The 23,876-nt window shown below is 35.7% G+C and overlaps 2 protein-coding genes across 14 annotated transcripts in view; one reads left to right on the forward strand and one right to left on the reverse strand.

The window, feature by feature from the left end:
• Positions 1-9,462, reverse strand: part of MBD5 (methyl-CpG binding domain protein 5) — a 322,424-nt gene extending 312,962 nt beyond the window's left edge. For all 8 annotated transcript variants that reach the window (XM_081142057.1, XM_081142058.1, XM_081142055.1 and 5 more), the window contains exon 1: positions 8,809-9,462. The gene's annotated coding sequence lies outside the window, so the exon portion shown is untranslated. The remainder of the gene's footprint in view (positions 1-8,808) is intronic.
• Positions 9,463-9,563: 101 nt separating this feature from the next.
• Positions 9,564-23,876, forward strand: part of ORC4 (origin recognition complex subunit 4) — a 68,042-nt gene continuing 53,729 nt past the window's right edge. Inside the window, exon 1 of one of the 6 annotated variants that reach the window (XM_081142061.1) lies at positions 9,564-9,692. The gene's annotated coding sequence lies outside the window, so the exon portion shown is untranslated. Of the gene's footprint in view, positions 9,879-23,876 lie in introns of all 6 variants that reach the window. The other 5 variants (XM_081142060.1, XM_081142064.1, XM_081142066.1 and 2 more) reach the window with 5 other exon arrangements.

A 23,876-nucleotide genomic window follows, 5' to 3' on the forward strand; every position in this document is an offset into this window, starting at 1 on the left:
ATTCTCTTCAAGGTATTCAAGGGATATATTCATGTTACAGGGGCAAGGACTGCAATTTTCCTGGGTCATTCTATTTCTCATTTCTTTATTACATAAGTATATTTTTCATTATTATAAAATTATTACATGAATATAAGCTTACTATTAAAAATAAATCCAAGTAATGCTGAAGTATACACAAAAAAAGTTGTTCAATCTTCTAGCATCCCACATACATACCTTCTGTAAAACAAGGATATAATTTGGTACATATTGTCCAGATCTTTTCTTACTATATTTACATAAATATAAGATATATATTTCATACAATTTTCCATTTCATAAATATATGTATATATAGCATAATATATTATATATGCAACTATATATAGAAATACATTACATGCATATTATCTGTATGTGTATTTTTTTAACATAAATGGGATCACATTGTGCACTGTGCATTGTTTTCAACTTAGTTTGCCTTCAAGATCTTTCAATATTTTTAGCTTACAAATCTAAATTTTGCATAACAATTATCAATTCCTATCTTCAGATACTATAGGCACTCTCTTAATTTTCTATCTTATAACATTCCAAAGATATATATGACTTAGATAATTTTTTTCAGTGCCCAAGAAAATGACTCATATAAATTTTCCATTGTAATATTTCTTAATTAAAATTAAAAGCATTTCAACAAGTATTCATTCAATTAGCTATGGTTTTTCATCTTTCCTAAAATGTTTAATCCTCCTATAAAACTGTATTCTAATAAAAAATATACATATATACATAAAGAATGCATACATTTAGTAAATCAAGGCCTAAAGTTAATAAAAACCAAACTAAACTTATTTTTATAAAAGGAAAATAAATATAGCAAATTTCTCTACTAATTAAAAAATTTAAACAAAGACACACTATTCATTTTTTGACTCACTGAGATAAATTGTGCAAGGGAAGCTGATGAAGAAAATCAAGAGAAGCTAATGAAGAAATGTTTTTAAAGAATTCTTAACAGCTTTAAATAAAAACTTTTAAAACAGATTACCAACATATTAGAATATAGAAACCACAAACAGCAGGAGCAGCAGACAGAAAAGCAACATAAGATTAAATGAAAATCTGTACTATGTGGGTATAGTCTCCTCTCATACACATAAGAACAGTGGAGTACTGTGACTATTACTTTTGTTTTCTAATAGGCAACATACTGCTATATTCTTCAAACTAGAAACAGAAAGCACAAAAACTAGACAGTTAACTAACATCTACTACAGAACTTACTAATCTTAAAAAAACTAAACTGGGACCATTTAAATAAGATATACAATAATGTAAACTCTTAGGTTTTATTATCCAAAGAAATTTTTAAAGGAAATGCTATACTATTTCTAGTAGAAGATAAGCTTCATTTTTAGATTTCCAAGACAGAATTAAATGTCAATTACCTCCTAAATGGAAAAAAAGAGGATTCATAAAGAGTGGCATGATATGGAAAACCTATGGCTACACAAAATCATTGTCAGCATTACCGGTGATTATTTGTAGCTAGTATGGGCTTTCCAATATCTAGTGAACTGAACACTGTAGCTTTAATTGAAGTTTGAATGTTATAAACAGTTAGATGTCTGGCTCTGGCCAGCATTCTAATACCATCAGCAGAACAGAGATGGGAAGCATAAACAAACCTTTTAACTAGATTACAGTCTCTAAAATGGCCAAGAAATCCTTCAGCACAAACTCCTGTGTGACAAATGTGGAAGGAAAATGATTTTGGAATAATAGTAAAAAATAAGCTCTAAATTTCTGTGATTACTGGGACATGTATTTGACTTTCTAAATATTTTGACATTACTTAATATTCATTAATGATAAACTTTACATTTAACTTTCCAACTAAATAAAAATCCTTTTTTCTCTTGCATAGCAGCTGCTTTTGAGATCAGTATATCCCAAGGAAGCTATTTAAAAATCAATTACTTTTATTTTGTTGAATGCAGACTACTTCCCTCCCCCACATCAGCAAGTGTATGTATATACAGCCTAGATTATTATTTTTAGGTACAAACAACATTAAGAATGTATGGATTAAGTTAATTAATGGTCAACAAATTAAGTCAACTTCTGGACTTAAGCTGTATATAGAAAATAGCTTTGAATACAAGATTAAATCTAAATATAATTTAGCATTTGGTCAATCTTAAGAAATAATTTAGGTCTACTTCTAACTTCTGAGATACAGGTGTTAAATTAAAAAAAGAAAAGGCAGCACAAGAATGTAAGTTGTAACACTAGCACCATACAGAAATTTTTCCTCTCATTGATGGAATCTTGGTTGGTTGGCAAAGTACTCAGTGAACCATGGATGTGCAAAGATTTTTTTGTGTTGCAAGGTTGGTAACTAATTTATGTAACTCATTTTAGATCTTTAAAACAATACATCCTAACAAATTACTCAATGCCACAGAATTTAATTACAAGTTCTCTAAGAAAAGGTTATATAGGTCAGCTAAAATAAGGACTCAAATCAGAATTAGTCACATCTAACTCTGAATGAAATATATGCTTTTCAACAGGTATGATATCATTAGTGATTTCTTTTCCATTATGTCCAGCTATATTAGAAGATACACCTTAATATATGTTAAGCCTGGTTTGCACCTTGTCTTTCTGAAGAGTTATACTGAGTCTTTCTAATTTCTGAAATCTTACATAATATAGAAATACCTCAAACAGAAATGCTGACGAGTTAGAATCTTTACTTTTAACTGAATTACCTTTAAATTATCTAAGGAAATTATTTGGGACCATAGACTTATTCTATCTTATCAATTATTCAGATTGTTCTTAAAGGCAAGAAATCCCATTTGTTATTAACTTTCTTTTCTGAAGTATAATAGATGACATAGGTTCTTTAGCATTTAAAAATATTTCCAAACTCTATGGGTCCTAATGCATTGGAATCACACTTATCGAATAACAGAGTAAATGTAAGCATATAAAATAAATGTGTATTTATGTAGTATGGATATGAAAGTTAATAAAACAGAATTAAAAAAATATATTATTTTCTCCTAAAAGCAAAGGATGTAAAAATCAACTCTGGTTGGCAGGGTCAAAAAGTATTTTAAGTCAGTAGCTGTTTTAAAGAACTATATAATAAAAATGGTATCTTAAGAATCTGACAAGTTGTCCATTCTAATACTAAAAATATTAAGTAGTACTAAAAGAAAGACTGCATTAAACTTGATCCTATTAAGTTTATCAATTATGAAAATATTGCAAGATAAAGGGTCCAAAAGGAATGTGTATATATACCAAAGCACTTGGCAATATAAATAAACTTCCCTTTATTTAGAGGTTTTCCACTATCAACAGAGGTATATAAAATTTTTTACAGTAAATATTCATTGGATCACAAATTGTTGGAATCTCCAAACTTCACATAGGAAAATGCTAAATGTAACTCCATGTAAGATAAAGGAAGTCTAATATGTAGAAGGCTTAAGAGTAACTTTTGCCAAACAAAGTGAAGATTGACTTTATTCATATTTTATTTCAAGTTACACACTGGTATGCATCTATGTTCCTTATAAAGGATTGGGTTTTTTTGTTTGTTTTTCTGTCCTTGAAAACTTTCAGAAAATTTTCATCACTCCAACAATAAGCTACTGGGGCCATAATTTTACTAATGTTTTCTAGAGTACTTAGTGACTGATAAAAACTATTTATTGTGACTTTGTTTTGAATTAGGAAGTGTCATGAATATACTGTGATGGAGTATCTTGCTGCTATATAATAAAATGTTGAATGCTGTTTTGTCAGTAGTAGGTTACAAAGTTTACCAGGACCACTGTAAGGACTGACTGGGATTGGTATGTTTATCACAGTGCTAAGCACTTATAATAAACGGTAACTATGATTATTACTAAGATAGAAAATTAAGAATGAATGTGAAAGAGATCAGAATTGACTCTCAGAAGTTTTTTTACCTTAACAAGATACTGTATCAGCAGGGGATCTCCTCCTCCTTTTTTTTTTTTTTTTAAATATATCTTTATTGACTTCAGAGAGAGGAAAGGGGAGAGGGGGGGAGAGAGAGAGAGAGAGAGAGAGGGAAACATCAATGATGAGAGAGTCATTGATCGAGCCCGCAACCCGGGCATGTGCCCCGACCGGGAATCGAACCACGATGACGAATCGAACCCCGATCACCTGGATCCTAGGTCCACGATCAACCGCCGAGCCACGCCCGGCCGGGCCTCCTCCTCGTTTTAAATTGTGAATCAGTATTATTCTAAAAGGTATACTTAAGAGGCCAAAGGAAATCCGGGAAATCTCTTTCTCTCTACTATATTTGTAAATTACATATGAAAGCCAAGACAAGAACCAAGACAGTATTCTTTGTTTTTGAAACATCCATCAGCTAAGAAACTTCCAACTCATTTTATTAAAGTTACAGAAACAATATCACATAATAAAGATTAAAAATTGCAACTAATTTAGAACAAGAACTGGGAAGTGTCTTATGAGGTTCTTGGAGGAATATATCTAGTATCCATTAAAAATTCCAAAACTCCTAAATGGTGTATACTATAATTACTCCATGATAATTAAATCATACTGTCAGCTTAAACTATGATAGAAAATAACTAAGTGCTCAAAATGATAACGCACAGTGTCTTTCAACTAACCATGAAAGATAAAGATAACCTATTATATAAGACATAAAAAAAAAGTTACTTTTGAGAAAAAAAAGTTTAAGATGGGAAAGTGTGACTTTTTTAGGGGGGTAATAATTTAATAAGAGATACTTCAAGGAACAGTGCTGGTCATCTTCAAATAAAAGTATGTAACAATAAAATACTAGCAATGATAGCCACATAAACTATTTTCATGGTCTAAAATTAGTGGATTATATACAGAATAGAAATCCCCAGAATACAGTATTAAGTGGAAAATTTTACTTTATATTTTTCTATTTTAATAAAATACAGCAATATTCTTCTTAAACATGCATTTTTTCCACCTAACAGTATCCATTTAGTTAATAAAATTTTTATTTAGGTAGAACATCAAAATAAAGTTATGACCAATACACTTCTGGAATACAATTATGATATCTGTTCACATTAACTGTAGGGACCACCCTTATTTCTCAGATGCCTAGCACAGTGCCTGACAGACAGTAGATACTCAAGCGATGTTTAATGAATAATAGCTAAGTACAATCTGTTTTGCACATACATTCAAAATCCAGACAAGTTTGCAAAGGTACATAAGTTGGACATAGGTTTTCTGGCTGACTTCACTGGGTCCCACTGATGACTAGGAGTAAATCTTCATATCCATAGAAAACTGGAAAGTTGATAATTGTCTGGGTAAGGACCAAAAAAACAAAGTCAGGGAAACATGTCACCTAAGTAACAGTTGCTTTATAGAGCTGGTAAAAGCCACCTAATTATTCCGACAACCTACTGTATCAGTCACTCAGTGAAATGAAATTTAAGTGTATCCTGAACATTTGCTAATATATTTTTAATTGAAAAATTTTGATTATCCCTTATTTTAAATAAATCACTTTTGTCAAATTGCATCCTGTACAAGAATTAGAGGGAATATGTTTTTAATTATTATGAGTTCTACATTGTTAACAGGATTTAATTTGGCCATTAGAAAAAGTGAGAGCCACAGTGAAGATTAAAAAAAAAATCATGGTACTGAAGAAAGACAGTAAGGAGGAAAGGAAAAAGGAGGAAAGGGAAGGAATCCCACATATGGGAACAAAGAAAATAAAATATGCTCAACTCTAATATCAATTATGACAAACAACCAGTAGGGCCTACTGTGCACCAGACACTGTGCTGTAAGGGATATAAATGGTAACAAGACAAAAATCTTTAGTCCTAAGTAATTCATAGAGCAAGACTCACAAGTAAACATTTATAATGCAATATGCATTCCTCTTATATATATGGGTCCTTAACACAAGAGTAAGAATGATATTTACTGATTAATTGGAATTGCAGGGAGAAAAATAAGCATTAGGGGAAGCTGATATAGTTCTCAAAACAGTAATAATCCACCTTTTTCAAAAAATCAAATCACTCAATTGTAAATGGGCAAAATTAGAAGAATACGCCTCCATATAAAACCCTTAAATGCTATACTCAGAATTGTGATTATAGTTTCATTTCTTTTCTTTTTCCCCAAATTTTTATTTATTGATTTTAGAGAGAGAAAGGAAGGGAGAGAAACAGACAGGGAGAGAAACATCGACTTTGTGATTTTGTTGTTCCACTTATTTATGCATTCATTGGTTGATTCTTGTATGTGACCTTACTGGGGATCCAATCAGCAACCTTGGAGTACTGGGAGGACACTCTAAGCAACTGAGCTACCAGAAAATGAGGTACTGTAGCAGAGTGAATGTCAAGAGACCTGAGTTCTCTGGTCCATGCTCTGCCCACTTATAGGCCTTGGAACCCTGGGCAAGTTCCTCAAGCTCTTAAACTTCAGCAATGTGAAAAAATGAAAAGTTGGATAAAGTGACCTCCAAGATATCACCTTGCTGAACATTACAATCCTAAAATATATCTGATACCTAAAATATAATACAAAATAAAAATGAAAGGTTTTCTAAATGTAAATAATTATCCAACTTAGAAGAAGTATGGAATCTTCAAACCACAGAGGGGAACCCTGGGGTCATGTAGAATAAGGAATATTTTCAAGGGAAAACAGAAATAAAGTAAGTAAAGGAATTATGCTCAAGATGTATATTTTTCACTCACCTGGGCACTACCACCCGGATTATCCACACAAGTCGCTTTACTTAAAAATGATTTCATCACTAAGTTCTACATTCTATCTCTTATGTTAAGGTTGCTGAGGTATTAAAGGGAGAACAAGAAAACCTAGGTGGACCTGAAACAGTATTGATGTTGGAAGAAAAACTTGAACTTGGCACATATTTCTGCTTAAGTGCACAATTTACACCTCAGAGAAAGGTAAGAAACTGTTCAAATTTATAACAGAAATGAGAGAAATAAGACCATATTGTTTACTGCTACACAGCTTTTTTTTTTTTTTTTTAACTGTGTGTAAATGTCTGCTTTTGCACACAGTTGATAATTAAAATTTTACAAAACCAATTTCTACATATGCAATGCTTTTCTGCCACAAAAATATAAGTGCATTATGTTTTGGCTCTAACATCAAGATAATAAAAAATTAAAAGTATTATCATATCTTTATAATATTTATGTCAAACATCCTTCTAGATTTTTCTTCAACCCTTTCTAGTTGATCAAATTGCTGTTTTCATATTGCCAGTCTGATCACAAAATTGCTGCTTTACAGAAAAATATTTTTTGCTGACATAAATTATGGGATCAGAGATACCAATGCAGTAACAAAAAAGGGTGTGTGTGTGTGAGAGAGAGAGAGAATGAGTGTGAGTGTATATGAATGTGTTGCATCCATCTTCAAGGAAAGCATAAAGAAATATATGTATGAAACAAAATACCACTCTCCAATGTAAGACCTAATAAAAGGCCTACATCAGAAATATACGTTCTAGCATTTGTGAAATAAAATGCAGCACTGAATTTGAAAGCCATTCACTAAGAACATACCATGTAAAAATGGGAGAATAGTGATTTTTATCAAGATTGTTACTCTGTAAACCTAAATCCGGATTCATCTTTCAATCTATATCTAACTGCAATGAATATACTAACTACAACTTCATGATTTCTTTGAGTCATGAAAACATATTTTAGAAATCTGCCTCCCTTCACATATAGTGAGCAATTTGGTTCAGTACCCCAAGAGATGAAAAACTCGTCTCAATTTACAACAGTAAATAAATAATTCAGTTAAAACTGAAAGTGGTACCAATCCAGCAAACTATTGATGGAGAGGTTTGGCCTTCCATGAAGCCAGAACAACATAAAGTTTTCAATGGGGATTACTTGTTCATACAAGTTACAAAGATTAGAAAAATACCCAGATTAACTACGAAATAGCTAACATTCTCATCTTATGGAAAATATTAGGAATGTATGTTGGGAGAGATACCACCACTGGTAAACTTTAAGCATTTTAAGCTTTGAACTTTATATGCTGATATATGAAACAAACATTTAACAAAAAAAGCAATAATACAAGTCAAAACCTAACCAAAGGCCTCTATCAACTACAATTTTGAAATTTTCTGTGCAGATCAGACAAAACGAAAAGAGGAAAATTTAACCCAGAAAGCAAAAACCAAACAAGTCTGTTCCAACACTGAAGTCAATATCCAAACCACACACAGAACCAAAAAGGGGAATACACTCAGGTCTACGAATGGATAAGCAAGCTCCAATACAATCCAGATCCCGACATTTTCCCACTCAGAAACAAATGCAGTGGAGCTTTTCCTGGGGAAATAGGAAAATAGCTCTCCAAATGAATTTTTTTAAGTGACATCTACAAAGTGTGCCTCTTTCTGTCTCTTTCCCTGGCGCCTCACTGGAAGAAGGAGGGGGTTGTTTTTGTATTCTCCCCCACTGGAGCAAGACACAATCAGATGTTAGCTAAAGGAGAGAAACCACTTTTGACAACAGCAAATAAAAACAAAAGTGCCCTTCCTCCTCTGACAGGATGGGCACCCACCTCACACACCCCTCCCCACTCCAACCCCTCCTACACTCCCCCCCCAGCACCACCCCCTCCTCACCCCGGAGCTACACTGCGTACACGGTTTGGTGCTACTGTTGCCCCGGAGTTAAAGTCAGAGCCAGAGGAAGGCAATAAAGCCCCCACAGACACACTTACCTTTCCTGCCCCCCACTTTTGAGTGCCTTCCCTGGAGCTGTGGAGGATGACACAAAGGGTAATAAAGGGGGGGAGTGGAGGAGGAGGAGGAGGCGCAGGAGGAGGAGAGCTGGGGAAGTGGCTGCTCCTGGGTGTAGTGAGATGTCTCCAGCCAGGGCCAAGCCAGCAGCAGCAGTAGCAGCAGCAGCAGCAGCAGCAGCAGCAACAGCAGCAACAGCAGCAGAGAAGGGTCTGTGTTGCTAAGAGGCTTTTGGTCTCTTTCTCTCCTCCTCTCACGGCCAAAGAGGAGGAGGGTGGAGGGGGCTCGGGAGGGAGGCTACTGGAGGGGTGAAGGGGTAGGAGTCGTGGATGGGGGTTTTGAAGAAGAAGAAACTCCTTCTCCTTCTCTCTCAGGCTCAATCCCCCTCTCAGGTCTCAGGGCTGGAGGGTGGGGGAAGGAACTCAGCCGCCTTCCCCCCACCCCCCTCAATTCAAGGTTGAAGTGGGGTAAAATTAGTGTCCTGTCCCTTTAAAAATAGAAATAAAAGGTGCCCCCCCTCTGCCACTGCCTCTCTCTTCATCATCAGCTGCTGCTGCTGCTGGGGTCTCTCTGCTTTGGGGGGGAGGGGGGGTTCGGGTAGAAGAGACGGGAGGCACTCACTGCGCATGTCCCTCTCTGACGGGAGGCTGGTTGGTTGAAGGCAGGAGGAGGGGGAGGGGAGGAAATGAGACGGTTTCCCAGAAGGCTTCGAGGCTCTCGCGACCCGGAAGACGTTGTAGCAGGGGGTAGAGGGGCGGGGGCGAGGAGTAGGAGGAAGTCGCTACTCTTTAACACCCTCAGCCCCCGCCTCCCTCCTAAGAGAAAGTGGAGGAACGGAAGTGGGCGTGGACGGAGGCAAAAGAAGGTCACGTGTTGGGGCGGGGTGGGAGAGGGGCTGCGTGCGCGGGGCATGCCGGGAGTAGTGGTGCACCGTTGGCAGAACCAGGTGAAGCTAGTTGGAGTAAGCTGCAAGGCGAGCCCGTTAAGCAGCGGTTCCCGCGGTTGCTAGATCCCCGCTCTGCCCTGGTAAGGGCAGGCTTGTCTGTGAGAGGTAACATGGGCTAGACTGGCCTCAGGATGAAGACCAGGGGCGCCAGGGGCGAAAAGCAATCAAAAGGGGGAGGACGGAAGGCTCTTGGAGACGAAATGCGGGAAGGGGGGCAGGCTTGTCTAGGCCAGGCAGGCCAGGAGCCAGGCGGGCTCCTCCTGTCTCATGGCCTCCCTGTCAGCCTGCCGACCGTTCCCGGACGAGCGCAGGGAGTCGTAACGAGACTAGTCTGTGGCGGGGTGGCGGCTCCGTACGGTGGTGGTGAGGTCCTGGCGTAAAGAGAGAAGCGGCATCTGGAGCCTCTGCAGATGTCTGTGGTGACTGCTGCTTCTGCTCAGAGCAGGGAACCGGTCCAGGGAGAGACAGGCTCCTTGTGTGAATTCTGACGACAACTAGGACTAGACGCGATGCTTATGTTACTTCGCTGCCCTCCCTGGAATTCTGGAGTGACTTTGGGGATGGAGCAAGCTGGAGAGTCCTGGTGGACGTTCCCTCCGTGTTTTGCGTTGTTACTGCAACTACGCCTGTGCCTGTTCTCAGAAAGGGGTGGGGGATTGTGTAGCCCTTGATACTGAGTGTTAGCTGTTGATGGAGAAGGGACATACCAAAATTTTTCCCTTTCTATGGTGTAGATGAGAGATTTTTAAATGGGTATAATAAGGTGTGTTTTTTTGTTACTAGCCTCGGATTTAGAGCCTTTGGTTTCTCAATTAAATTCTACCTATTTTTGCTGGAAGTGTTTCCCTCATGAGAATTAATTGGAAATATTTAAGAAGAAATTCATGAATTTCCATTAGTAAAACTTTTTAAAGTAAAATAGCACTGTTTCTTTTTCATATTCTCTTCATTTTAACTAAAATCATTTCAGTCAGTAATCGTCTTTTGTAAAGGTACTTTGAAAGATTATCACCCATATATGGTTTCTATTAAGACTGAGAATCTAAAATTTCTCTTATTTGTGTTGGTATTACCTAATTCTGTAATGGGTTCTTTAGGGTAAACTATCAATTGAAGGTAATACTTATTTGCTTCGTTTTGTTTTAGCAGGGGACCCTGTTTATGCATCGTGTCCTAGTGCTTATTACTTTCTGTGTGTGCAGTAATCTTGTCAAATGAAATAAAAACTAGAGTCTTGTACCTTAAAATTTTGTATATAGTAAAACCAAATGTTTATCACTTTATAACAGAAAAATACATAGCATAGCAATTAAAGTGCCTTAGATAACAATTTTAAAATCTTTTTGTGTAATAAAATAATAAATATACGAAAAAGTGAACAAATCATAGATACGCAGTATAATGAATGCAGTGAACACTCTGTAATCATTACCAAAGTCAAGAACTAGAAGAACATTGCTGGCCCTGGAGACATGCTCCTACTCCCATCTATTACTGATCATTCCTCCCTCCTCACCACTCTTAGAGGTTAACACTATTTGGATTTTATGGTAATTATTTCCTACTTTTATTTCAACTATTTTTTAACTACCTATGCCAGCATTCCTAAATAATATAAGTCAGTTTTGCCAATATGTAAATGAGTTACATATTATGTATTGTTATTTTCTCTCACGTTTTCCATATATATATATATATATATATATATATATATATATATAACCCTGTTAGTACATTTATCTTCAGCTTTAGTTTGTATATTTTCATTGCTGTATAGTAATGTCTATAGTACAGTATGTATAGTACGGTTAGTTTGTTTTTAATCCTCACCCGAGGATATTTTTTTCCACTGATTTTTTTGTGTGGGTTATTTTTGGAGAGTGGAAGGGGAGAGGGAGGGAAAGAGAGAGAACCATGGATGTGAGAGAGACACATCGATTGGTTGCCTCCTCCACACACCCCGGGATGGAACCTGTAACTCATGTACGTGCCCTTGACTGGGAATTGAACCTGAGACCCTTTGGTGATCTGGCCGATGCTCTAACCATTCGGCCATGCCGGACAGGGCTAGTGTGGGCAGTCTTTTAATGAATAAGCCACAATTAACGTATCTAATATTACTGGACATTTGGCTTGTCTCCAGTTTTTAGCAATTATGAAAAGTGCTACTATGCATGTTCTTAAACATGTATTTTTATGCAGATAGCGTGCAGTTTGGTAGAGTGTGGATTATGTCCAACTTTTCCAAAGTGATATATTAATTTATGCTCTCACCAGCAGTATATGATAGATCCCTCTTCTCTACAGTCTCACCAGCAGTTGGTATTTTTTGTTTTTTGCCAAACTGATGAATGTAGCTGTATATTATTGTTTTAATTTGCAGATCTCTGGTTATTAATGAGGCTAAACATTTTTTCAAAAATTTATTGGTTATGTGAATAATCATTTTAAGTCTTTTGCAGTTTATTATGTTTGAGCAGTGTTACATATATCTCTTGTGTGTTTGGAACATTTCTCACTTCCTGGATAACTTTTATCTCCATTTTGTTTTTTACTGGCTTATATGCTATTATTGTTGATATTTTAATTTTATTAGTAATTTTAACTCCAGTAAAAAAGGTGGTATACTTGTGTTGTCTAATACGATATCCACAGCTGCGTGCTTCTGTTGAACAGTTAAAAATGTGGCACGTGGATGAGGAACCAAATTTTTGGTTTTATGTTGTGTTAACTTAAATTTGAAAAATGGTACTTGATTCAGTTGTTGAAAAACCCTTGAGTATGTTTAGAACAACTTAGATATGTAAATTTACTTTCTCAGTTGTAAACCTTATAAAGATCAAATATTACTGATGACAGTATACCATCTGAATTGTCATGTTCTGTAAACGTCAAATAAACACCAGATTTCTAAGTATAAAAGCAGTGTAAATTCAACTTCTTACTATGACTCCATGTTGAAATTCTAATAAATTAATTTCACCTTGTTTTATTTTTTAAATATGGATACTAGAAAAGTTTAAATAACATATATAGGTGGTATGTTCCCATTTGGACAGCACAGTTCTCTACCGTCAACGTTGACTTACATATTCCTATATATTTATACACTTTCAGTGTTCTTTATTTCTTGTAATATCTGAATTTTCTTTGGGGATCCTTTTCCTATTTTTGAGTACATTATTTAGATGCAGATGTGCTCATGGCCAGTGCTCTTAATTTTTTATTCATCTTACAGTCTCTTTGTTTCATTTCCAATTTTGAAGAATGTTTCTGGGGTTATTAAATTGTAAGATTATGGTTGTTTTTTTCACCACCACGAAGATGATATTCCACTGCTGTTTGGCTTCCATTACCGATTTTGGAAGTTAGCTGTCAATCTAAATCTTGCTGCTTTGAAAGAAATCTGCTTTTAATAATATTTATTTTGTCTTAGATTTTCGGCTATTTCTTCATGAGTTTTTGTGTGGAATTGTTTTTCCTGTTTTGAATACACTGGGATTCTTAATTCTGTGGATCAGATTTAAAGAAATATATCACCTATATTCATTCTTACTTTTTCTTCCTACTTGTTAAAAATTACAGTTGTGGCTTTTATTGGCATAGGATTCTTAGTTGATTTCTTTTGTCTGTGACTGATAATTACAGTTTCTGAATTTTCATGCTAATTACAGTTTCTGAATTTTGATTTTGCTGGTTTATGGCTTTTTTTTCTTGTGTGCCTGTGTGCTGGTTTTTGTATTTGAAAAATTATAGGAATAGTAAATAAGTACTAGGATAATGGTATCTTTGTCAAGAAGGCATGTTTCTCCAGGAAAGATGCTTAGGGCTGATACCAGTCCCAAATCAGTTCATGTTCAAAATTTGGGATTCCTTTTGTTATACACATGACATTAAAACTTTCAAGTCATAGGGGTTTTGTTTTACTTCCAGTTCTCCCTATACTGATAATGCTGCCCTTAAGATCTCAACTTAAATTGGGTGATGGTTTATTTGAGTCCTGAGGTTTGGTGGGTCCTGTGCTTTGTTTTTTCCTCCATGCTCAGTAAAGCCACCAGTAGATCAGTCTTTTTCTTTCTCAGCCTTTTGTTCTGGATTGGCAAAAGGCCTCAGGAAAAAGTAATTGTGTGTGGTTTATTTCCCTGATTTACCTTCTAGATTTGTCATGTATTTCATGCTGCCTTATATCTTTGATTTTTATTGTGAAGGGTTTTTTGTTGACTTCAGCAGGATTGATCTGATCTTTACCATAAATAAAACCCTCTTTCTTTTGTTTTTAAATTTTGAAATTGATATCAAGATCTTTCTGCTTTTAGCCAAATTGGGTGTTTTTACCTAAGTCTTGCATTAGTTCAAAATTTTAAAAATTGAATTGGCTTCTACAATGTAAGAAGCCAAATTAATTTAAAATTTAGAAAATATTTTCACACAGTTTTTTTGGTTTTTTTTTAAGTTAACAATTTCAAGTGTAAAAGAATACATGCTTGAAGTATCAACTACTTCTACATGGCTTATTATTTAAAACAATTTATACCTATTTTTATATATATATTTTTTAATCCTACCTGAGGATATGTTTATTATTTTAACGAGAGGAAGAGAGAGAGAGAGAGAAACGTCAATGTGAAAGAAAAACATCAACCCGTTCGTTGCCTCCCGTACCTCCCCAGATGAGAGATTGAACCCGCAACCTATGTATGTGCCCTGACCTGGGAATCAAAGCTGCAACCTTTCCATTTATGGGATGACGCTCCAACCACCTGAGCCAACTGGACAGGGCAGCTCATGCTTATTTATTGCAAATTTGTTTCTCCAGATTATTGCCTATCCGAGTTGGCGTCACGATGGACCAAAATGCTTGGGCCTTTATTCCCTTACCTTGCTTAGGCCTCTGGAAGGGTGTAATGTTGGACAAGGTGACTATTTCCCCTCTCTAGGGGGAAACACTTTTGAAACTTTTTTTTTTTTTTTTTTGGTAGATTCTTCTATTTATCTCCATATCTCTATATAACATCTGATATTGCTACCTCTTGATTTTTTTCATTTTAGGCATTATATGTTGACTTCCCACTATGGATTATGTAATTTTACGTTTTATTCCACAAATACCCAAATCACTCCCCTATCATTCCAGTGATACTTTCGTTTTTGTAGGTAACCATCAGTGTGTAGTTTCTCAATATTTATCATTAACTCATTTCCAAACTATCTACTGGTTGTCAGCATAACCTTTCCATAGGTTCAGAAGTATCAATTATTTTTATCAAATTAACCATGATTGGGAAATTTTTCCCAGAACATTCTACTCTCCAGGTTAGGCCTGTTGCTTAATAAGGCCCTTCGTGCAACCTCTATACTGTTCATGTTGCGTGTATCCCATGTAATTCTTTGTCTTGTATGCTACTTCTCTTTGTTCATTGTCTCCAGTAGCTGTCTGAAAGGCACATGATTAGAGGCATTATTTGCCTGTAAATGTCTGCACTTTATGTGACTGTAGTTTGGGTATAGAACTCTAAGTTGGGAATGTTTTTCTTCAGAATTGTGAAGGAATTCTTAGTGTCTGATATAAAATCTGAAGCTATTCTAATTTTCAGCACTTTGCATTTCAGCACTTTGCATTTTCTCCACATGGAAGCTTCTGTAGCCTTTTTGTTTGAAGCTTACAGAATTTTCTCTTTGTTATATCCAGTATTCTGAAATGTCATAGTGATGTGAAATGACTTACTATGAATCTATGGGCATGCGCTTTATTGTGCATTCCATGGAATCTTGTGATTTGTTAACTTGTATTCTTCAGCACCTCTGAGAACGTTTCTGATACTTTTTGCGTAATTTCCTTGCTTCTGTGATTTTTGTTCTGGAAATACAATTAGACATTGTCCTTCTGAACCTGTTTTCTTCCTCCAATTTTTCATCTTTTTCAATCTTATGCTTTACACTTTCTGGGAAATTTACTTGAATTTTTAAAAAACATTTAAGATTTTCATTTCAACTCTCCTATTCTTTTATTTACAATAGTTTTTTTGATCTGTTTTTGTTTTTGTGTTTTTGCAGCATCCTAGTGTTTTGTTTTTCTTTTCTTAATGTATTTTATTGAAGTTTGCTTTTGAAATTTATTTCTCTCTGCTTCCTGTGATTTCTTTAAGGTATTCTTTCTGTTTGTAAGTTTTGTTTCTTTCGCTTTAGAAGTTTTCTTTAGCTATTTTCACTGTGTGTTCAAATTTATGTAAAGGGCAGTAGAAAGCTGTTTCAGGTCTTTGTGAACTTGGCTGGGGCTTGCTAGCTATTGATAGTTCTCACTGAGGAAAAATTTGACTGGAGCACATTTTGGAGGAAAAAAACTCATGATGTGCATTTCTTTAGGTATTTGGAAACCTTTTCTGTTGGGCTAATAAGAGTTCAATGAGAAGGATTTTTCAGTCTCTTGCCTCTAAGTCACTGGTTCTAGGATGTGACAATATAACACCCCCCCCCCAGAGGATATTTGGCAATGTTTAGAAACATATTTGATTATTGAGTGAGTTACTACTGCTCTAGCCAGTTTGTCCAGTGGTTAGAGCGTCAGCCTGTGGACTGAAGGGTCCTGGGTTTGATTCCAGCCAAGGGCCCATACCTTGGTTGCAGGCTCAATCCCCTGTCCTGGTCAGGGCTCCTGTGGGAGGCAACCAGTCGATGTGTCTCCTCTCACATTGATGTTTCTCTCCCTCCCTCCCTCCCACTCTGAAAAGCAATGGGAAAAATATCCTCAGGGGAGGATTAAAAAAAAAAGTGGGTTGTTACTGAAAATCGGTAGGAAGAAGCTTCAGGTGAGGTTGAACATTCTACAATGCACTGGACAGCCACTCACAACAAAAAATTATCCAGTTCAAAATATCAGTAGAAACCCTGCTCTAAGGTGTAAGCCTGATTGCCAATTCTTGGAGAGGCAAGTGAAAGCAAAGAGCTTAGGAATCTCAATATTCAATTTTTTTCATCTGTGATACCCTCACCTTCTACTGTGCATGGTATTCCCTAGTGTAGAGTTCCTCTATATTGCCCTCTATAGAACCTCCTGTCTTTTGATGGAGTGGAATAGAGGCTTTCATTTTATCTCAACTATTTTAGTACTGTAGGTCTTTTGGAAATGTCTTTGTCAATGAGTTCTATCCAAATTAAAACACTGGTTATTAAGTGACCATGCTGTTATGTGTTTATTCTATTTCAACAGAATTGGCTAATGGGACTGAATAGCTTTGTACATTTTACTAAATGCTTAAGTGGGAAAATAATATGAGTTGAGATTTTAAACTAGGAGGTAGATGAAATCTGGAATGAACAGTTGTCCTCCAATTTTATTTTAGTTTTATTCCTCCTTTTCACTCACAAATTATGCCCTGATTTTTCCTAATTTCTTTTCCCCCTTAATCTCACATCATTCTCCCAATCTCCTTCCTCGCCTCCAATAAAAACAACAAAGTTTTAGTCTTTTGCTGCTTCCTTGATGGATATGGGAATAGAGTTTAGTATGAAGTTTTGACCAAAAGGTTGAGGACAGTCTTGGCAAGATTAAAGTTCTAAGCATAGTAGCTTTTCTTTTGGAACACATTTGCATATTTTTACTTTCTCCCATGTGATTTCATTGTTCTACCATTTATAAAAATACACATTTTTAATATAGATGGCCCAGAAATGTCAACTTATGTTGCTCTTAAAATAATCACTTCTAGGTTTGTATATCTCAGTCAACTTACATTACGATGAGTCAATACCAAAAATATTTCTGCTAAAAGCTGGGTTGCAGCCAATAGCCATTAGACTTCAGTTGTAGGTATCGAATTTGTTGGCATAGAGTTCATAATTTTCCCTTATTATTTTAATGTCCATCGGATCAGTAGTATTGTTTCTGCTTTCATTTCTGGTATTAATCACTTTTTGTATTGGTCATTGGTGCTTTCTCTTTGTTAATGTTTTGTTTTAACCTGGGTAGAGGTTTATCAATTTTCTTTCTTTCTTTCTTTAGGTTTATCAGTTTTAAGATTAAGCTGAACCAGTTTTTCATGGTTGATTTTTATGATTGAGTTCTTGTTTTCAGTTTCAATGATCTGAAAAAATTAGAGAATTTTTTATTATTTCTTCTTACTTTGGGTTTAATTTGCTTTCCTTTTTCTAATTACCTAAGGTGGAAACTTAGATTATTGATTTTAGGTCCTATTTCTGTTCTAATATATGTACTCAGTGCTATAAATTTTCCTCTAAGGACTGCTTTTGCTGCATGTCATACATTTGATAAGTTCTATGTTCATTTTTTTTTTTTATTTACAATTCTTTTTCTTGATTTTTCTTCTTTGATCCATGTGTTTTTTAGAAGTGTATTGTTTAAGCTCTGTATTGTGGGATTTACTAGCTATTTTTTCTGTTTATTTCTACCTTAGTTCCATCATGGTGTTAGGGCATACTTTATATGATTTCTTTTCTTTTCAGATATAAGGTGTCCTTTGTGTCCCAGACTGTGGTCTATCTTGGTAAATGTGCAGTGTGAGCTAGAGGAGAATATGCATTCTGTTTTTCTTGGATGCAATATTGTATAAATGTCAGTTAGATCCTTTGACTTGTAGTCCTGTCCAGTACAGATATGTCCTTACTGATTTTCTGTCAATTACTGTTAGAGGGATATTGATGTCTCCCAAGTATAAAATGGATTCATCAATTTCTTCTTGCAGTTCTATCCATTTTTACTTCCTGTACATAAGAATTGTTATTTCTGCCCGGCCGGGTGTGGCTCAGAGGTTAAGCATCAACCTAGGATCCAGGCGATCAGGGTTTGATTCCCGGTCAGGGCACATGGCCGGGTTGCGGGCTCGATCAATGACTCTTTCATCATTGATGTTTCTCTCTCTCTCTCTCTCTCTCTTTCTCTCTCTCTCCCTCCCCCTCTCCTTTCTTCTCTCTGAAATCAATAAAGATATATTAAAAAAAAAAAAAAGAATTGTTATTTCTTATTGGAAAATTCACTCCTTTACCATTATGTAATGTGCTCTTTATTTCTAATTCTTCTTACTCTGAAATTTGCTCTATATAAAATTATATATTGCTACTTCAACTTTTTTTTTTATTAGTGTATAACTCCCCCCATCCTTATACTTAATCTGTGTCATTGTATTTAAAGTGAGTGTCTTGCAGACAGCAGATACTTGAGTCTTATTTTTTTACCTACTCTGACAGTCTCTGTTTATTAATTGGTGTATTTAGCCCATTAAAGTTTAAAGTCATACTGACATAGTTGAATTAATATCTGCCACATTTATTGCTGTTTTCTCTGTGTTGCCTTTGTTCTTTTTTCCCCCCTTGTCTTCCACTCTTTTTCTGCCTTCTCTTGTTTTGATCAATCAAGTTATATTCAGTTTTTTTCCTCCCTCAGTCCAAAATTACATTTCTTTTTTTAATTTTTATTTATTTTTTTTTTTAAATTTTTTATTTTATATCTTTATTCAGAGAGAGGAAAGGAGAGGGAAAGAGGGAGAGAAATATCAATGATGAGAGAGTCATTGATCGGCTTCCTCCTGAACGCCCCCAACATTTCTTTTTTTTAAAAAAACGACTTTGTTTAGTGGTTGCTATAGGATTTGCAGTGTACCTTTATAAGCAATACAAGTATAATTTAACAGGTAGTACAGGTATATAACAGAATATTGCCAGTTCCTTGCTGCTATCTCTTATAATAGTCTTTCCTTGATCATTTCTACATTGTTAAGCTTATCAAATGCATTCTTTATTTCCATTTTATTGTTTGCAATTTCTGATATTTCCTTTTAATTCATTCTCAGTTTCCATCTCCATTTACATTGCCCATCTATAATTTCAGATTGTTTGCCTTTTTCATTAGATCGCTTAGCACATTAAATTCCCAGTCTTAATTTTAAAATTGTTACCATACCTGAGTCACATTGTATCTCTTAAATCTCTTCAAAATATGTTTATTTTTCCTTTTAGTATGCCTTGTGATTTTTTTGTTGTTGAAAGCCAGACATGATATACTCTGGATATAAGAAACTGAAGTACATAGGTCTTTAGCATAAGATTTTAATGTTCACTCAGCTCAAAGTTAAACTGTGTCATAAGCTAAAGTTTCCTCTTGTGTCCTTGCTTTTTCCCCCACTGTTTTGGAATTTCCCTACAGATTTTCTAAGATAAAGTCTGAGAGTTGTTTTTTCAGTTACAATTTCCTGTTATAATACAGGAGCTCTATCAATGTGATGGTATGGTGTGGGGATAGGGGAAGCAGTCTATATTCCTATGATTAGGCCTCAATTTTGTTTTGTGTGTGCAAGAAACCCTCTGCCCCTGGGCTGTGACCATGTTCATGGGTACCTCTCAGCTTGAAATTTGTGCATATCTGTGGTTACTGAGTAAATTTCTGGAAGTGGAATTGCTGAATTAATGGCTATACAAAATTGAGGCTTCTAATAATTAGTGCTTGTACCATTATTGTGTGTTAGTTCCATTAACCACAACCTTACCAACTGTGACTATTGTCTTAACTAAAACAGGACAAACATAAAATCTGCATTTTAAAGAGATTTATTTTGTATTTTCCTAAGTTATTTTGTATTAACACTAGAATATAACTTAATAATTTTGCTACTTATCAGTGATCGTTAATAAGGCAGAGGAACGTTCAACGTGGCACTTTTCAGTTTACTACATTAATATAGAGTCATCTGTAAAGGGTTTTTTTTACTCTTTTTCTAGATTTATTAATGAAGGTTATATCAGGTGCATAAAATAAAGTCAGATGGCCTGCATATTATATCTAGATATTGGAACTGTTCAAATCCTTTTGAACGTTGTTTTGAATGTTGGGTTAAAAATTTAATTCCCAAGCTACCTGGGTCTATAGCCTTTTTGTGCATAATTTTGGGCACTCTTTCTAATTCTTTCATGATGACTGATTTGTTCAGGTTTTTTGCCTCTCCTTTTCATACTACTTATTATTTATTTTATTAATAATTCATCAGTTTTGTGCCTTGATCTTTATTTTTTGTTATGCACCCTTTTGGTTTACTTTATTCCTTTTCTAGCTTTATGAGTTACATGTTGCAAATTACATATTTATTTTTCTTTAATAAGTTGTTAACTTTGTTTAATACTAAATAGTTCTGCAACCAATTCCAATTTGGTGGGGGATCTTACTCCCCTACCAGGCAATTCTTGGACAATGGGTAAGTGTCCTTAATCCAGCTTAATTCTGAAATTGTTTACCTGAAGATAGCATGAGATTCCACAAGGTATGGGTTCAGTTCTACAAGACTGTCCCAGCTCCCACCCCCTTCAGACACCAGTTGCAAGTCAGGATTGTCATTTGTCATTCTGACCAAGAGTTTTAACCTACCCACTCCTTGTGTTCGAATAATTTGCTAGACTGGCTCATAAAATTCAGAGAAACATTCCACTTACTAGAGTACCAATTTATTATAAAAGGATATAATGCAGGAACAGCCAGGTGGAAGAGATGCATAGGGCAGGGCATGGAGAAGGTACATGGAGTTTCCATACCCTCTCAGAGCATGCCACTCCCGGATATCTTCACCTGTTCACCAACCCAAAAGTTCTTCAAACCCTGTAGGACTTTTGTGGAGACTACACACAGGCATGATTAGTCATTAATTTCACTTTTAGCCATTTTCCCTTAAGAGAATGGGGACAGGGCTGAAAATTCCAAGTTTCTAATTGTGACTTTTTTTCTTGTGACTATTCCTCATCCAAACCTATCCACAAGCCCACTGAGAGTCATTTCATTACAACAGAAGGCACACTGATCACCCAGGAAATTATAAGGGTTTCAGGAGCTCTGTGTTAGGAACCAAGAAAACAATGTATATTTTCTATTCTTTCAACAAATACAGTCATGCATGCTTAACAGTGGGAATACATTCTGAGAAATGCATCATTGGGTGATTTTATCATTGTACTAACATCATAGAGTCCACAAACCTAGATGCTATACACACCGAGGCTATATGGTATAGCCTGTTGTTCCTAGGCTACAAACCTACACAGCATGTTACTCTACTGAATACTGTAGGCAACTGTAACACAATGGTGGTATTTGTGTATCTAAATATAGAAAGGGTACAGAAAAAAATATGATATAAAAGATGAAAAATGGTATATCTGTTTAAGGTACTTACCATGAAAGGAGCTTGTAGAACTGGAAGTTGAGTGAGTGATGCATGAACATGAAGGCCTAAGACATTACTGTACACTACTGTAGACTTTATAAACACTGTGCAGTTAGACTATACTAAATTTATAAAACACAACATTAACTCAAAGCACAAGAGGAAATGATGCAATCAAAAGATGTAAACAGCACAGCTAGCATGGCTAAGCGGTTGAGCATTGACCTAGGATCCAGAAGATCCCAGTTCGATTTCTAGTCAGGGCACATGCCTGGGTTGTGGGCTCGGTCCCCAGCAGGGGGCGTGCAGGAGGCTGCCAATCAATGACTCTCATCACTGATGTTTCTCTCTTTCTCTCTCCCTCTCCCTTCCTCTCAAATCAATAAAAATATATTTAAAAAAGAAAAGAAAAAATGTAAACATCAAATGTTTGAGCCTACTGCTGGTGTAACATTGCATATCGTTTTATAGCAAACTTTTATAAGTAGAAAGATTATACTCTAACGATAAAATAACTATTAAAAGTATAGCATAGTAAATACACAAACCAGTAACATAGTTTATTTATCATCAAGTATTTTTTTTTTTATAGAATAGTTTATTGCCTGGCCGGTGTGGTTCAGAAGTTGAGCATTGACTATGATCCAGGAGATCTCGGTTTGATTCCTGGTCAGGGCACATGCTTGGGTTGTGGGCTCGATCTGCAGTGAGGGGGCTTGCAGGAGGCAGCCAATCAGTGACTCTCAACATTGATGTTTCTTTCTCTGCCCCTCTCCTTCTCTCTCTCTGAAATCAATAAAGACATATTTGAAAAACAATAGTTTTTTTATTTTAGAGAGAGAAGAAGGGAGAGGGAGAGGGAACATCGGTGTGAGAACTTAACATGTATTAGCTGCCTACTGCATGCCCCCTGCTGAGGATGGAGTCTGAAACCCAGACATGTGCCCTGACCAGAAATTGAACCAGCAACCTTTTGTCAAACAGGATGACATCCAGCCAACTGAACCACACCAGCCAGGGCATCATCAAGTATTATGTACTGTACATAATTATATATGCTATACTTTGGTACTACTGGTAGCACAGTAGGTTTGTTTACACCGGTGTCACCACAAACATGAGAGTAATGTTTTGCACTAAGACATTACCACAGCTGTAATGGCACTTGTCAGTAAGAATTTTTCATCTCTCATAATTTTATGACACCACTTACATATGCTGTCTGTCGTTGACCTAAATGGTGTATGACTGTACTATAAGTTTTTCTCTAAATTTTACCTTGGTCACATCTAGATTTTGTGATATTGGGGGTGGGAACAGAGGAAATTTATAGTATTCACTATTGATACTTAATATCAATAATTAGATTATCAAGTTTTAGTGTTTTTTATAAATTCTAAAGAAGGATGTATTACTGATCCATTGTTGTGTACCAAATTATCCAAAAAGGGGCAACCAGTAGTGGCTTAAAACAAAAAACATTTATATTCTCACAGTTTCTGTGGGTAAAGAATTCAGGAGTAGCTTGGATGGTTGTGGCTCTTGGTCTTTCATGAAGTGATAGTCAAGATGTTAACTAAGGTTGCAATGATCTGGAGAATCTGCATCTAAATTGGTTTACTTATGTGGTTGGCAAGTTACTACTGACTCTTGGCAAGAAACATCATTGTCATTCTATAGGATTTCCTGACTATCCTCACTACATGGCAGGTGGCTTCCTTCAGAACCTTCCTTCAGATGGTTCAGAAGAAGTTAAGGTCTATTCTCAGAAGTTACACTCCATTATTTTCACAATATCGTGTTGGTTACACTGGTTTCCTCTATATTGTGATAGGGGATTACTCAAACACACGGATACTAGAAGATGAGAACCATCTAGGGCCATTTTGAAGGCTAATTAAAATAAAGTGGAAATACCAAGTTTTCTTTTAGGATGTAAGAAAAA

This window comes from Miniopterus schreibersii (assembly GCF_964146895.1).
Source record: "Miniopterus schreibersii genome assembly, chromosome: 7".
NCBI lineage: Eukaryota > Metazoa > Chordata > Mammalia > Chiroptera > Miniopteridae > Miniopterus > Miniopterus schreibersii.